This window comes from Rhinolophus sinicus, chromosome 17 (assembly GCF_057876585.1).
Source record: "Rhinolophus sinicus isolate RSI-liver-muscle chromosome 17, RSI-T2T, whole genome shotgun sequence".
Lineage (NCBI taxonomy): Eukaryota > Metazoa > Chordata > Mammalia > Chiroptera > Rhinolophidae > Rhinolophus > Rhinolophus sinicus.
In genome coordinates this window covers 42,762,815-42,780,076 of record NC_142517.1, presented here as the reverse complement: position 1 = coordinate 42,780,076, position 17,262 = coordinate 42,762,815, and the positions used below count along the sequence as shown (strand labels likewise).

General features: G+C 38.0%; 1 protein-coding gene across 6 annotated transcripts in view; it reads left to right on the top strand.

Moving 5' to 3' along the window:
• The window catches only part of TBL1XR1 (TBL1X/Y related 1), a 157,786-nt gene that overhangs the window by 34,719 nt on the left and 105,805 nt on the right, over positions 1-17,262 (top strand). The gene's annotated exons all lie outside the window — the stretch shown is intronic.

Genomic DNA, 17,262 nt, shown 5'->3' with positions numbered 1-17,262 from the left:
ACTTTAGTATGTCAAACAGAAAGCCTGTACCCAGTAAGCAATAACTGCTCATTCCCTTCTGCCCCCAGCTCCTGGTAAACTTTTCTGTCTCTGTTATAGGTACCGCATGCAAATGAGATCATAGAATACTTGTCCTTTTGTGTTTGGCTTATTTCTCTTAGTATAATGTCCTCAAGGTTCATCTTAAATGTTGTAGAGTATATTAGAATATAATTTCTTTAGAAAAAATTCCCCCCAATTTTGTTGAGATATAATTGACATAGAACATTGTATAAGTTTCAGGTGTACAACATAATGATTGGATATATGTATATATTGTGAAATGATTACCACCTCACATAGTTGCACATTTTTTCCTTGTGATGAGAAGAACTTTTAAGATTTATATATATATGTGAGTCCATATATATATATATGTATAAAACACAGTATTGTTAGGTACACTCATCATGTTGTACATTATATTCCTGGAACTTATTTATTTTATAACTGAGAAGTTTGTACTTTTGACCACCAGTAAAAAATAATTTTATTTCTTTTTATGGCTGAATAATATTCCATTATACGTATGTACCACATTTTGTTTATCCATTTACTGATGAACGCTTTGGTTGTTTTCACTTTTTGGATATTGTGAATAATGCTGCTATGAACATGGGTGTGCAGATATCTCTTCGAGACTCTGCTTTCAGTACTTTTGGGTATATACCCAGAAATAGAGTTATTGGATCATATAGTAATTTTATCTTTAGTTCTCCGTAGAGGCTGCTCCATTTAACATACCAGCAGTGCTCAAACATTTTAATTTCTTCACATCCTTGCCAGTACTTCTTTGGCGGGGGGGAGGGTGGCTGATAGCCATCGCAGGGGATATGAGGTGATATTGTGGTTTTGATTTGCAGTTCCCTAATCATTAGTGATGTTGAAAATATTTTCGTATGCTTGTTTGTAATTTACCTTATTTGGAGAAATGTCTATTCAAGTCCTTTGCCCACTTTAAAAATCAGATTTCTTTTGTTGTTGAGTTGTCGGAGTTCTTTATGTATTACTAATGTTCATCTCGTATTAGAAAAATGATTTGCAAATATTTTCTCCCAATTCTTAGGATGAGTTTTCACTACTTTGATGCACAGATTTATATTCCATTTATTTGATAATAGCCATTCTAATGGGTATGAGGTGGTATCTCACTGTGGTTTTTATTTGCTAGTTGCCTAATACCTATGGATGTAGAGGATTTTCTCATGTGCTTATTGGCCATTTGTATATCTTCTTTGGGAAAGCTTAAGTTTATAACAGTGTGCACTAGCTTAATTACTACTTTCATTTACTTTTCTGCTCTTACTTGTATTATGCATTAGTTCTGAAATTTCATTTATTTGAAATTGCTCTATTCATTCTTATATGCTTCTCTAAGTTATTTTTGAAACAATGTTTTTATAATTCTAAGTGAGATGAATTCTTGGTTGGTGAAGAATGACTACTGTATTAAATCTTGACCTGCCATTTATCAAATATGATGCACTGGGCAGATCAGTTTAGTTTTCTCTGGGTCCATAAAAGGTAATAATGATACCATGTCTTTCAGTCTTCTCAGTAGTGTGGTTCTGCAGTATAACATCAGCTGAATAGCAGGAATTGTAAAAAGCAAGAGCTAACAGACTTTTCAGAAAGCTGTGTGGAAAATGGAAAAAGAGCAGAGGGAGATGGAAGCATTAATAGTTCAATTAGGGCTAATCAAAAGAAAAGTAATTGGGATATCAAACTCTGAGCAAGCTCTATGAATGAGACAAAGAGATTTACATAGAAAATAAAAATGTATTGAAATGTATAGAACCCTGTCTGAGTAGGTGAGGGAAATCAATATGGATTCAGCAGCTTTCTGCAAAAGCTTAGGATAGATTGGGGGCTCATATTAGTCATTTGACTCTGGAGAAACCACAGAGAGGAGCGACAGTGTTCCGGGAGTGAAAAATAAGGTGCGTAATCCATAGAGTGTAGCATCTTGTGGACTGGAAAAGAAGGGTGACAGCTTGGGAGCATCTTGAAAGAAGTTTTTCAACACAGCCAGGCCAATTGAATAATCTAATGAAAGTTTTAATTTGTTAAAATTGTATTTAATTTATTCCTGAAATTCCCTCGGTCTGTTACCAGTCTGAATCAACTTGGAACAACTTGTATTTAGCAGTATTTAGGACAAGAGTACTGTATCTAGTGGAAAAACTCCTTTTACTCTAGTGTGGTGAAAAATTACTCTTGAGATTTGACCAGGAATATACTGCAGGTGTTGTGGAGTACAACTGGCTACACACTTGGCTTATTGACTACTTTATTATGTAAACTGCAACTGACTAACAGAAGCTAATGCAACCATTTTGTTTGTTTTTAATATTGCTTCTGATACTGAGTTAAGCTATACTGGGACACATACACTTAAAAAATACTTCATAAGTAGAGATGGTATATAATCTGAAAACATGTGGCTTTAAGAGTCATAGATCTGCCTCTTCCCAGCTTTGATTTTACACGCCACAGTGATGTGGGCAAGTGTCCCAACATTCTCCTCACGAGAGCTACCTACATAAATCTATAAAATAAGGGTGTTGGACAGCACCTTAATCAGCATCTATCTGATTCTGTGATCCTGTGGTTTTTTGTTTATTATTATTTAGCTTCTCTGAGGTATCTTAGAAACAAGTGCATTATGTATAACCTTATTTCCATGAGAAGATGAGTTGTAAGTTCTTAACTCATATTCCAAGCCTTTTATCAGTGTTGGACCTGTATTATATGGTGAGCTCGAATCTCATAGAGTCTCACAAGTTGTTCAAGTTTATGTCCTAATTTTTAAATGAAGGTTAAAAAACAGCTTTGTGACTGTTTTTCCTTATTTATGAATGCTCCCCCTCACCTTCCCTCCCCCCCCCCCCACACCGTTCTCAGCCTGCTTTAACTGGGATTATGTCATAGTATCCTTTCTGTGAGTTGCCTTCTTCATGGTACTTGAACAAAGGATTATGTATATAACTTACCATTTTCCACACAGAATAATCATTTTGCCATTTGGAGATAGAGCTGAGAATACTGCTAACATACAGGAAAAAAATTTTCTATAACATTATTAAATTATATAACATGGAAAAACAGTGTTTGAAGCTGAGTATTTCAAAGGAACAATGTGTTATGTGTACTTTTTTTTTATTTTTATTTTTTATTTAGTTTGTAGTTGCTGAAAGTGGAAGAAAGAATCAGGGACTGGTCAATTTTCAGTTTTAGCAACTTTGTGACTTGGGCTCTAGATTTTGGCATGCACAGAAGGCACCCTGCTCTGAGCATTTCCTAGCAGCTGCATGTTCCATCATTTGTGTGCGTGCGTGCGTTTCCAGTCACTTACCTGTGTGGTTCCAGTTCCTTTGGCTCATTTTCCTTCGTTTTAAGGAATTGAGGACTCTGTCTTCTGCTAAAAAGTCTATCCCTTTGACACTACACTTGTTTGTTTTTCCTCCTCCTCTGTATTCTTGAATTCTGCCCCACACCCCCTTAAAAACTCAATGCCAGTTATTTTTAAAATATCTTTCTTACTGTTGACTTTTTCAATTTCTAGAGGAGAAGAATAGTTGGGTACATTTGTCTCTTGGTTACCAGCATCCCTATAGTCCTGAAAATTACCCTTTTTGACCCTATTAGTTTGATATATTTACCCTTGCTACAGAGAAGCATAGGTAGGTGAGAGAAAAATGGTTTAACTTTAGTTATGGGGCAGATTGTGCCGAGCTACATGTCTCATGTTCTCGAAGTAGGTAATCAAGTATGATAGAAATACATGTGTACATACTACTTTAAGATTTGTTTACATTGGCATTTCCTCAGTTACTTTAATTTTAGAGCAGAGATTGGCATACCGTTCCTATAAAGGTAGTAAATATTTTAAGGCAGCTGTTCAAGTCTGCTTGTTATAGTGGGAAACCAGCCATAGACAGTGTGTAAATGAATGGGCATGGCTGTGTTCCAGTAAAGTTTTATTTATGATAGACATTGAAATTTGGAGTTCATATAATTTTTACATCCCTCCCCCCAGTATTTAAAAATGTAAAAACTATTCTTAGCTTATGGGTTGTACAAAGGCAGGTTGGATTTGGCCCATGGGCCGTAGTTTGCCAACTCCTGTTTTAGAACGATGATGGTGTCCTGTACTATTTAAATAATTAGTTGTAGAATTAGTATAATATAAAATTAACAAAATAAGCTTTTATATCTAAGAAACTTGGTATCAGCAAATTGCCTAACCATCTTAAACCTCAGTTTTCTTATATGTAGAATGGGAATAATAATAAGTATTGTCAATTATAATTCTTTATTATAAATAACAACCCACCCTCGCTATTATAAGCAGAGTAGGGAATTACTAAAGAATATTAGTACGGGCTCTGAATCTGGTGCAGAAAGAGCTTTGGAACTTTGAAAGCTCTCCGCATACCCACAATGACACTGTGCCCTGTGACCCAGGCGAATTATTAACAGAGGCGAAGCCCGTCTCTCAGGGAATCCCCCTTATTGTGTGAGAAGCTGCAATAGCGCAGAGAAAACATAGCACTACCATGTGAGAGAGATAAAAAGGCTGCAGTCGGAGAGAAAAATAAAACATTCTACCAACAAGTACTAAAAAACAAAAGAAAGACCTCTTCCTATCAACCTGTTGCAGAAGCCACTCCTGTAGATGTCTAGGAAGAGAAATAATAAATCAGTAATTGCCATGAATAACCAGGGCAACAAGACAGCTCAGAAAGAAAGTGAAAAGTCTCCAGAAAAGGAACTTAAAGGTATGGAAATATGTGACTTAAATGACAGAGAATTCAAGATTGCAGTTCTGAAAAAACTCAACGAGATGCAAGAAAACACAGAAAGGCAGTTTAATGAACTCAGAAACACAATCAAAGAACAGCATGAGCATTTTACGAAAGAGATTGAAATTTTAAAAAAGAACCAAATAGAATTTCTGGAGATTAAGAACTCAGTAGAAGAAATTAAGAATGAAATAACCAGCTTAGGTAGTAGAGTTGACCAGATGGAGGAAAGAATCAGTGACATTGAAGATAGAAACCTGGAAATAACACAGATGGAAGAAGAAAGAGACTTGAGACTTAAAAGAAATGAAAGAACTCTACAAGAACTTTGACTCTATCAGAAAGAGCAATATAAGAATAATGGGCATACCAGAAGGAAAAGAAAGAGAGAAGGGAACAGAGAATATATTCAAACAAATTGTCGATGAGAACTTCCCAAACTTGTGGACAGAACTGGATCCTCGAATGCAAGAAGCAAATGGAACACCTAGTTACCTCAATCCCAACAGGCCTTCTCCAAGGCACATTGTATTGAAGCTGTCTAAAATCAACGACAAAGAAAGAATCCTCAAGGCAGCCAGGGAAAAGAAGACGGTAACCTACAAAGGAAAGCCCATTAGATTATCATCAGATTTTTCAGCAGAAACTCTACAAGCCAGGAGGGAGTGGAACCAAATATTCAAACTATTTAAAGAGAGAAATTATGAGCCAAGAATAATATATCCAGCAAAGATATCCTTTAGATATGAAGGAGGAATAAAGACCTTTCCAGACATACAGAAGCTGAGGGAATTTTCTAATACACGACCTGCACTACAAGAAATACTAAAGGAGGCTATTCGACCACCATCAACAGGAACAATTTGTGGCAACCGAAATATTAAAAGGGGCAGAGTAAAGGCCTGAACTGGAATATGGGAATGAAGAAAGTAAGCGTGCTGAAGAAAATGGAATACTCTAAATATCAAACTTTCTTTTACATAAACTTAAGGGTAACCACTCAAAAAAAATCCAGAGCTGAAACATATACTGTAATAAAAGAAGAAACAGAGGGAAACATCATCGAATACCACCACACAGGAATAATAAACAACAACAAAAAGGCAAAGAAACAATGGAGACACAGCCTTACCAGAAAACTAAAGATAGAATGACAGGAAATCCTCACATATCAATAATCACCCTAAATGTAAATGGACTGAACTCACCAATAAAAAGGCACAGAGTAGCAGATTGGATCAAAAAACTAAACCCAACCATATGCTGTCTCCAAGAGACACATCTCAGCTACAAGGTCAAGCATAGACTCAAAGTGAAAGGGTGGAAATTGACATTCCAAGTAAATGGTACCCAGAGAAATTCAGGTGTAGCCATAATGATATCAGATGAAACAAACTTCAGGGTGGAAAAGATAACAAGAGACAAAGATGGACATTTCATAATGGTAAAGGGGACTATACAACAAGAAGACATAACAGTCATCAATATTTATGCCCCCAATCAGGGAGCACCGAAATATACCAAGCAACTACTAATAGAACTAAAGGGAGAAATTGACCAAAACACAATTATACTAGGGGACTTAAATAGATCATTGACAGCTATGGATAGATCATCCAAACAGAAAATAAATAACGAAATAGCAGCCCTAAATGACACAGTAGATGAAATGGACATAATTGACATATATAGAGCACTTCATCCTAAAACATTAGACTACACATTCTTTTCTAGTCTACACGGAACATTCTCAAGGGAGAAGCAGGAATCAACCACCAGGACCACTACAGATATGAGGACAAGTAACTGCTGGAGATTCCACCTCGGTGTGGTTTTATTTGAGTGACAGGTATAGACGATGGCTGACAGTGAGTTAATAAGAAAATAGCTATTAAACAAGTGAAAGATTGTAAGAGTAGGGTCATTTCCAAAGACGGAAATTTGGTGGTGGGAAGAAATTGTAGGACAGTAAGTTGAACAGACAGCCAAAACACGCTGCTACATGGTTAGTGAGAGGTGAACGTACTGTAGCACAATGGTAAGAACCGGAACTGAATATACATGTGAGGAGAAGATGACTCATGGGCTAAAGCACTTATGGAGGGAAAAATAGTAGGAGCCTGACCTGCAACCCGACCGTTCCTTCCAAGCAGAAAGTAGTAGAATAAAGTATAAGTTTGGTTTATCTTCTTACAAAAGGAAACAAACCATAAAACAACCCTCTCCCCTACCAGCTTGCAGTCTTTCCTATCGGGTACTGTTAACAGACTCCAAAAGAACAAATTCGGGGTAGGGTGCTTAAAAAGAAAAAAAAGACACTCAGTTCCCATTCAGAAGAAAAATACCTGATAATACTGTAGATAAAAACATTAAAAAAAAAGAAAAAAAGAATATTAGGTGGATCACAGTCATTGGAGAATGCTAGAGATACTAGAGACTTGAGTCCAAGCATTTGGGAGCATTTCCCCAAATCATGCTGCAGATCCAGGTTTGAGAAAAACCACTAATGCTGAACACTAAATGCCAGGTTCTCAGCTCAATTGTAGATGCTACTGCTGTTGGCTCTGGTTCTCTTTCCGTGACAGGAACTTTATGTTGTAACCCCTGGGAAATAGTTAACATTGCCGCTGCCACCCTCAAAAGCCAAATGCACCTGCTGCCTTAGGCTTGAGCAAAAATGGAAGGTCTTCTCATTGCTTACTTCCAATCAAAGTCTCTTGGAGGTTTATGTGTTAGAGATGGAATGATGTGCTGTGCGCCTAGCTATAAAGGAGGCTGAGAATTTTAAGTTCTAATTCCTGAATTAGAAATTACATTAACTCATTAAGTGGTAGATGATAAAATGTAGAAATATCCAAAAATTAAAGTCTGCTCAGAGTTTTAGTTTTGATGAATATGATGGATGTCCAGAACAGTAGATGCTTAACTTTCTCCCTAAATTAGCATATATACCTCATTTTGTCCTTAAACTTCAAACCACCATAACAAGCTCTTACCTAAACACAATAATTTTGTGAGAGGTTTATGTTCTAAGTTGGTATGTGAGCTTATTTATTTATTTATTTATTTATTTATTTATTTATTTAAAGGAGGGCGCAGCTCACAGTGGCCCATGCGGGGATCGAACAGTCCTGGTGCTACCAGCACCCTGCTCCAACCAACTGAGCCAACCGGCCACCCTAGTGAGCTGCTTTTTTAGAAACTAAAGCTTATTCTGCCTTCAAAACACGAATGTTATAAATAATGGACTTGTTTCCAAGGTAGCCAGAATAAGGTTGTTTACAAAAGCTAAGTGTCTATTTCATGGAGATAAGTTCCTTCCTGATGGAAAGATCCTGAATGTTATCAGCTTGCTACCAGATGGCTGTTTGTTCACTGTGAAATGTAGTACTGCTTGGTGTGGAGGTGAGAGGAACCACGAATTATTGCTTATGGTAGATTGTCTTATTCAAACATATTTGCTTCCCTTCTTTACCTAGCTTTTCTCTACAGGGTCCCTGTCAATGGAAGGAGTATTTCTTTCTTCCCATTGACATCAGGCTTGATCGTGGGACTTGCTTTGGTCAGTGGGAAACGAGAAGTGATATACATCATATCTAAGCAGAAGCCAATGAATGAATCCGTTTTTGTTTATTTCCTCTGCCTAAAACAGGCACCATTAAAAGTGTTTCTTTTGCCAGGATCATAGAATGAAGGAATTATCTGTAGCCAACCCAAAACTAACATAAAAAATGCAAAATACCTTTATGTTCTAGTAAAACAGTAGTTCTCAAAGCATTGTTTATTGAACCTAAGACCCTTTCAGAGTTAAAACTATTTTAATAATAATACTAAGTGTGCTTTTCACTGTGTTGACATTGTACTATAGGGCTCAAAAGCAACAGTGGGGAAAACTGCTGGTGCCTTAAGAAGAATCCATGCAGTTACTTCTAACTGTGCTCTTCATCACCACATATTTACAGTAAACAAAAAAAGTTTTACTTAAGAATGTCCTTGATGGGGCAGCTGGTTGGCTCAGTTGGTTAGAGTGCATTGCTGTTAACACCAAGGTTGCCAATTTGATCGTGGCATGGGCCACTTTGAGCTGTGTGCTCCTTAAAAAAAAAGGAAGAATGTTTTCGATGAAGCAATAAAAGTTATTAGATTAAAAAAATCTTGATGCTGAGTGTGCATAATTTTACCAATCTTTGTGATGAAACAGGAAGTGTTCATGAGGCACTTGTGCATGCTGAAGTATGATGGTTGTTGCAGGGAAAAGCGCTTGTGCGATTGAGTTATGAGCTAAACTAACCTCTTTATGCAGAATATCATTTTCACTAGAAACGGTTCAAAAGGGTTATTCTGACATGAGCATTTGACAGACATCTCAAATGAACGAAGTGAGTCGTCAAGGAAAACAACTGGCAATGTTTATTACCAGTGTAAAACCTCAGATTTCAAGTGATAATCATAGTTATGAAAAATTATCAGACAGTGTGAGCTTGACAGCTTCCCAGTATTTAGGCTTTTTGATGAGCTTGGTAGTAGTGAATATAATTTTTTTAAAAAAATTGATGCTATAGATAATGAAATGCTGTCATTTGGGAGTTCTCTCTAAGTCAGTGGACCAATATTCATGATTGATTGGTGAATGGTGTTACAGAATTATGCATCGGTAAAAGAGCCTTCATATTGCCAACCCGATGGATTTTAATGAGTACATAAAGTTAACTGATTAGGTTTAAGATTCTGCACTTCAGTGACTTTTTAAGTCATGATCACTTGTTTAGTTTTGATGTAGAATCAGAATAATATTCATAGCTATTTGAAAAAGTTATATATTCCCCGTTTCAACTACAGACATACCTCATTTTATTGCACTTTGCTTTGCTGTGCTCCGCAGATACTGCGATATTTACAAAGTGAAGGCAACTCCAGCAGCAAAAATATTTACAACTTGTTTTATTGTGATACTCACTTTATTGTGGTGGTCTGGCACTGAACCCGCAGTATCTCTGAGGTGTGCCTGTACATATCTGTGAGTTTGGATTTTCTTCATCTGTTTCAACCAAAAGCGTGTATTGTAGCTGATTGCCTAGAGAGCAGATATGGTAATCTAATGTCTTTTTTTTCTTTCTTTCTTTACTTTGTTTTTGAGGGTCAGGGTCTGGCTTTTTCTTTATTGGGGTGACAATTGTTAGGAAAGTTACATAGGTTTCAGGTGTACAGTTCTGTAATATGTCATCTATATATCACATTGTGTGCTCATCACCCAGAGTCAGTTCTCCTTTCATCACCATATATTTGATTCTAATGTCTTCTATTAAGGTAGATCTTAGAGAGATTTGTAAAAATATAACACGCTCTTAGAATTTTATTGTTTTGTTTTTTTTGAAAATATAGTTTATTTTAAAATAATTTGTTAACATGTAATTCGTTTATTAGTTTTAAAATAAAATAAACATTTTAAAGATTCCTCATTTTAGTTTCTAATATAGTAACACAGCTAGAGTTCTACAAACAGAAGTTCTTAGAGATCCTCAATTATTAAGAGTATAAAGGGGTTGTAAGCCCAAAATTTTTAAGAATTACTGTTGTAAACTATTAAGATTTTTAGGATTGTTTATTGCCATGTCATAACCTAAAGAAAGATGACATGTTGACAGTGTAGCTAAGTGAGTCTTCTTGAGAAGTACTAGTTGATGCAATTTGTTGAGCCTCTTTTGTGACTATGGCTTTGTGTGTGTGTGTGTGTGTGTGTGTGTGGCCATTGATTGGGTGTTGAGGTTGCTGGGAAAGATATTGACTGACTTTCAAGGAATGGATTATTTTGTGTCACATGATTATGAAAGTCTACTCCTCAGCCAGGACGTTTTGGTGAGCCTTCACATGGAACAGAAATATTTTCACACCTGGTCAGTTCTAATAGGTCTATCCACATATCTCTCCCTCAAATTATTATCTGTACCCCTCTTTTTTTTTTTTTTTTTTTTTGAGGAAATACAGCTGTATCATTACTCTCCTTTCAAAAATTGATATGAACCTCACTCTGTTTCCCTTTCTTGCTAATGTGGACCATGAGATGTACTGCCCGGTGGGAGTATTTCTCTTTTTAACTTAAGAGCTATTCCAGGCGGGGCGATATGGTTGAAAGAATCAATTTCTGTGTGATACCAGCTTGTAATAGAGTCCTGTGTAATCCATGCTCCTGTTTTCTCCTCAGTTGGTCATAGAGAATCCCCTATGTAGTGATAGGCCTTGGAAGAAATAGCAGTGCATTAAGAGGAGGTACACTGCAAGGGAGTCATCTGCTCATTTTTCCTAACCAGCCCAAATCCACTTGATGATGCAGTTATTTTTGTCACATCAGCTTTGATTTAATGGGTCAGATGATGATAAATCCTAATGGGCAGCTCAAGTTTTATAGTTACCTGTGGCTAGATGTTTGTTCTCTACCAAACAGAAGGCACTGGACTTATTTCCAAAAGAGAATCTTGGTGTGATAAAGAAGGTATTAGTTGCCCTAAAAGCTCCTAGGGGTCTCTGCTGTGATTCTCGTAGAGGGGTTTGCCAGTGGCTTCTCATGGCGTGGATCTGTTGGTTGCCACTTTGAGCTTCATTACCATCAGAGGGTCAGTATGGTCAAGGGGCAGAGCACTTGTACTGCAGCCTGGACTGGAAGAGAAGCTCTCTTCCTTTGGGCCACACACACTGATGGGTTTCAGATCACTCAGTAAACTGAGCAGCGCCCCCAAATTGGCGTATGCGTCCAGTATCCAGAGAGGCCCAGCAAGCTTTCTGTTTCTCTCTCTGTTGTAGGAGTTGCAAGGTGTAGTGAGGTGTTTTCCATTTGGAGGACTCCACTGACTCCTAGAATTTCACCGTGGTGGCAGGAACCTGTGTATTTTTGGGACTTAGTCTGTCCTTTGGCATATGTGTCTTATGAGGTCATCTGGAGTACTGCTCTGTCCTCCTCAGAAGGTCCTGTTGGCTTGATTTTATCAGTGTAGTGGACCAGTGTGATGTCCAGTGGTGTGATGAAATAACTAAGGCCATATGAAAGTGGGAAACGTGACTTAGCCTGAGGCAATATAGTGACTGTACTGCTCTCCAAGCCAAATGAGAAAACAGCGTACTTCTTGAGTTCTATTTGTAGAGGGAAAGAAACCATTTGCCAGAACTATAGCTGCATACCAGGTGTGCTGCTCTAAGGAGATCAAATTCTACCAGTTGTGCTTGTAGTCATTAAGTTTAAAATAGTGTCATTCTCTAAGTATGTTCTACATTAGCCAAAGAGTTGTGTTAAATGAGTATCTAGTTGAGATTGCAACCCTTGCATCTTTCAATTCTTTGATACTTCCCTCAGGAATGCAATGTTTTGTAAGGAGGGAGAGCTAGCTCCAGGGTTCTCTGTCTTACCTTTCCTGATAAAATAGTACCCCCACTACTCCACATGTCATGGCATCAGTGTGGGATTTTCTCAGTTGATAGTCAGCTGAGACTACCTTTTCCAGCTGTACATTCAGTAGGGGGGAAATAACCAAGTGCATGGTAACTTTGACAAGTGGCTGTTGGTCATCTGTGGGAAGACAAGCGGAAAGTCACAGTACTTATGATGTAGTTGTACAGCCTCTTGAAGGGTACTTTGCTGTACCTTTATTCTGGGGATTCTGGGTCGCGGAACTTGAGAGGCTGTAATTTTCTAATTTTGGTGCCTTATATCCCCTCTGTCAGGCCTCTCTCTATGCTATACCTAGAGTTGTTTATTTGTATAGAGTAGGGATCAGTAACCTTTTCTTGTAGGGGGGCCACATGTTTAATATTTTAGGCTTTATGTGCTCTGCAGTCTCTGAAAAAACTATCCAACACAGGCATTGCAGTGCCCCTGCAGCCATAGATAACGCATAAATTAATGGATGTGTCTGTCTGTGTTCCCATAAAACTTATAAAAACATAGTGGGTCAAATATGGACAGCAGGTTGTAGTTTCTGTACCTCTTGTACAAATGACAACGGATTGTGGTGGGATGTTCTAAATACGATTTTAGGGACTTTCCAAGATTCTTGCAGACAAACCAGTTTGAGAACCACTAGGTTCCTGTTTCCTTAACCTTGCTTGGTCCCACTTCATGTTACAATTAAGCAGTCAACACAATCAGACTGCATTCTGGTCTTGACAGCACTAGAGCAGGGATTGGCAAACTACAGCCTGTAGGCCAGACGTGGCCTGTACGTGTTTTTTATCCACAAGCTAAACATGCTTTTTACATTTTCAAGTAATTGAAAAGAAAATCAGAAGAATGTTAATATCCTATGACAAGGGAAGAGTGATATGAAATTCACATTTTCATATATAAGGATTTATTGGAACACAGCCACATTAATTTATGTATAGTTTATGGGTGCTCTCACTTCACAGCAACAGAGTTGGGTAGTTGTAACAGAGAACTTAATAACCTTTGAAAAAATTTACTATCTGGCCTTTTATAGAAAAAAATTTTGCTGATCTCTGCTCTAGAAATTGGAGAATTCTTTTGTCATATTTAGTAACTGGCTCGTTCTTTGTCAGTGCTGTGAGTTAAGAATTGATACCGTAAATGTCCCTTTCTTTTTTCGAACTCTCCAGCGCTGTTAGAAGCAACAGTCATACTGCACTGTCCTTGCCTTCAAGTCCTTCACAGCCTTCTACTAGTCTCTCTGCTTGGCCCTCAGTGCCTTGTTTTCAGTAGGCATTTCATTACAGATGACCACAATTGACAATTTAATTTTGTCATAGCCTGAATGCATTCAGACCCAACCAGATTGGATAACATTCTCAGATTCCCATTACTTTGAAGATTTGCTAATTACCTCATAGATTGTAAGAATTTAATGATACAAATATTAGCCAATATTTCATTGAATTTTTACTGTGTGCAGGTGCTGAGCTAAGAAGTAAATGCTTAGTATAGTTCCCAATGCATAAATATTCGTCAAAAGTTAGCTGATAATTTATTTTTTAATTTAGAAATAAAGATCTCCCTTCCCTTCATGTACTGTAAAAAACTTTATTAGCTATGAAAAAAATTTAAACCACATTAAGGTTAAATTGGAGTGATTGACATAAATTAATATTTTTTTTGCCTGTAATATCCCTCCTTTTTTAAAACTTGTACATAAATACAGTCATTATTCACAGTATTTATGTTTAGTTGCTGTAAACACTGAATTAGCTATTGAACTGTTGCTCCTAGGGGACATACAGGGTTAGGTTCCTGTGAGCCTCTGTCAGAACACTTTTCAGCTTGTCAGTAATAACCTGGTTTTGTATGTTTCCGTTTAAAGACGCATTATTTCATGTCATGTTGATTCGTTACCATTGCACTCATGGCCAACAGCAGCGTGACTTCCTGCACTAATGAAGCCCATCTCCCACACATTTTCTCCAGAAGGAACATCACAGCCTTCTTGTGCTTAGGGAACGCTAGACAGCCTTTCAGCACTATGCTTGGGGCTGTTTTCAATAGTGAAATCACCAGCAAAAAGCACAAAAAAATTAAAAAAACCCAATATGGCACTAACTGGACCACACAAAGGACATTTGTTTGCAATATGAGAGTTGAAACAAGGCAGAGTGTGGCCTTATCTGCATGATAGGCAACTCAATTTTCACTGCTCTGTATGCATCTGAAGATCAAAAAAGCACCATAAGTATTAACACTTTGTAAGCAGGCATTTTCCCGCCAAATCGCGTCGTAACGCGGGGCTTTTTTGACATTTTCTCGCCAAAATTAGACTTTCCGTAAAATACTCATATCTTTCGATCTATTTGATATTTTTCTATGAAACTTTAAGTGTTTTAGTTTAAAAAGAGGTCTCTATTTATTTACTTTGCAGAATTTTTGCCGGTTCCAACTAGAGGCGATATGATGAGTTTACTCGTTTCCCACAAACAATGTGTTAATTTTGGGGTTACATATAATTTTAGCACGTGGGCAGATTTCACAAATACGGAATCCATGAATAATGACGATCGGATCTTCCTAAATGCCATAGTTTATAGTTATAGGTAAATAATTGGTGTCTAGTCATGCCCATTTCCCCCCAATTTCTCTTTTTTGTGTTGGCAGTCTGTCTGTTCATCTTGCTCTTCTTTTATGCTGTCATGGTTCCCCAAATGTTTGGTGGATCTTAGTAATGGCAGTTGAAATGTGTCTGCTGCAGTAGTTCTTTCTCCACCAAGCCTCTTTCTTGAAAGGTAGTCTTGGTGTGATGGGTTCTGTGAAGTGGGATTAGGTGTCGACCAGCACATCAGACCTTCTCGGGAGGTGGGTGAGGAATGGCAAAGTAGTGTCTTGGCTAACTGTGGTGTCTTTAAGTACTACTGGGGAGTAGTGCTTTGGTATGTTTCACTTGGTTAGCATTAAGAGCTTGCTCCCTGTCACCCCCTTTTCCCCTGCCCGTCCTACCACCCCCAACCCCTTATTTTTCTCTTTGGATTAGAGGTCTGATGTTCCCTCCATCTTTCTGCTTTGCTTTTCTCCCAGGCCTGGCTACTCTCATAGGAAGTCTGACCCAGGCAGAAATGCCTACTTTAGAGAGACCAGCTCCCTAGCTTTGTCCTAAAGGCAGAGGCAGCCACCACCAGGGTCTCTGTTCACAAAGTGAGAGGAGGAGGAGGTCATCTGTTGAGAATAAGACGATACAGCGCCCGATGAAGACCTTGATTGTTTCCTCCTCCTTGTAGTTATGATTAGTTTGATCATAACTTGGAACTTGTCTAGCGTGTCCTTGGAAAGCCTTTGGTGTCTTACATATGGTTTCTTCTTTTTTTCCTCCGTGAATCAAGTCTTTCCTACTTTCTGTCTGCCCAGAATTCTTTAAAATTAATGATCATCCCTCGTTAGGCAGCAGTGCTATCGTTTCATTTTCATCTTTTTCCTGCTATTTCAGTGGGACCTTGGGAAAGGAGAAGAGGTAAATATGCTTATTTAGTCTGCTGCCTTCAACTGTAATTGGCTAATTTGTGACTGATTTTAAAAGGTAGATAATCTCTTGCTCAACATGTATGACTTCTTTTATATCTTAGAAGAATTACTAAATTTTCTATTTCCCCCCAGTAACAAAGAACATTTTAATTTTCAGTCTCTGCCGTAATACTCAACTGCTCCTCTCTGGGCATATGGCCTCTTGTAGAAAACATGCATAACCGCAGGGACATTTCTGGCCTTCTGAGTCCCCCCCACCCCTTGTGTATGAGGTTATACATGTGAGTGAAGTCATCTTTTTTTAAAGAGACAGTATGTACTGGAGAATATATATTCAGTCACTCGTGAAAATGGTCAGCACACTGTTAAAATTGGGTTGTTACCTCTAGTGAAGCATAGCAAAGCAGAGAATCATTTTTGAAAATGATTTAGTAACAGCCTGGGGGAAGAGAGTGAAAGGACAGCTAGATCAGTTTTGTTCTTTGCCATCTTACGTGGAGGTGCAGTAGTTTTAACATTTTGCTGGAAGGGGAAAAATATTGTACTTCTGTCCCAAACACCTTTACACTTAACACCTTGTAAACCTTGGGGTTTTTTGTTGTTGATTTTGTAATATCTTCTGGATATTAGGTGAAGGATTTTACGGCTCAAATGTTTTAAACATCAGAACTTTGATGAAAAATCAAGATGTGTCAGTGTATACTGCTGGAATACGAATGGTGCTTACATTGGTGGCTTGCAGACATTGTTGGTCTGTGGTCTACATTAAGACATACAGCTACATTGCTGCCTTGTACATGTGCGTATAACACTGAAATTTGTGCATTTCATGAAATAGGATTTGCCCTTCATGTGATGCACTCATATTGTCTGTTTCATTAATAAAAAGAGTACACCCCACTGGGTTTATTTCATGATTGGTTGTGACCTGCAGTTTGAAAAGCCCGACTTAGAAGCTGACCTGTTAGAATAGTGGGAAGATGGAGGGATGTGAATTCATGTAGATGAGGTGATTCTAGCTTAATGGTCTTGAGTAATGCCCTTTTTTGAGTCTTTTTACAACTGTAAACTGGGGGTAATGATACCTTGATAGCTTGATTATGAGGATTAGAAATAAATGTAAAGTGCCTAGCAGTGCTAGGAATGATGTAGATATTTAATCATTGGAAGGGTGCAGTATAGTAACTGCGTTGAAATAAGACTATGCATCGCAATCAAAGGTTGCCTTGTAGCAGTGGACTTGAAGAGGCTGAGTGTGAATTCCAATTGTCCTCCCTCTGTAGGGTCATACTGCACATGCTTTCTCTCTCAGATCAGGATCATGGATGTGTGCAAGAAACACTTGGAGCCAGGGAGCCCACAGTGGAATCTCATCTGGGGCTTATATCCTTTGTCCACAGAGACATATTTGTGCTATGGAACTAGCTCCAATGCAGAACCCTCTGGGGTCTCACCAAAATCAGGTGTAAACCA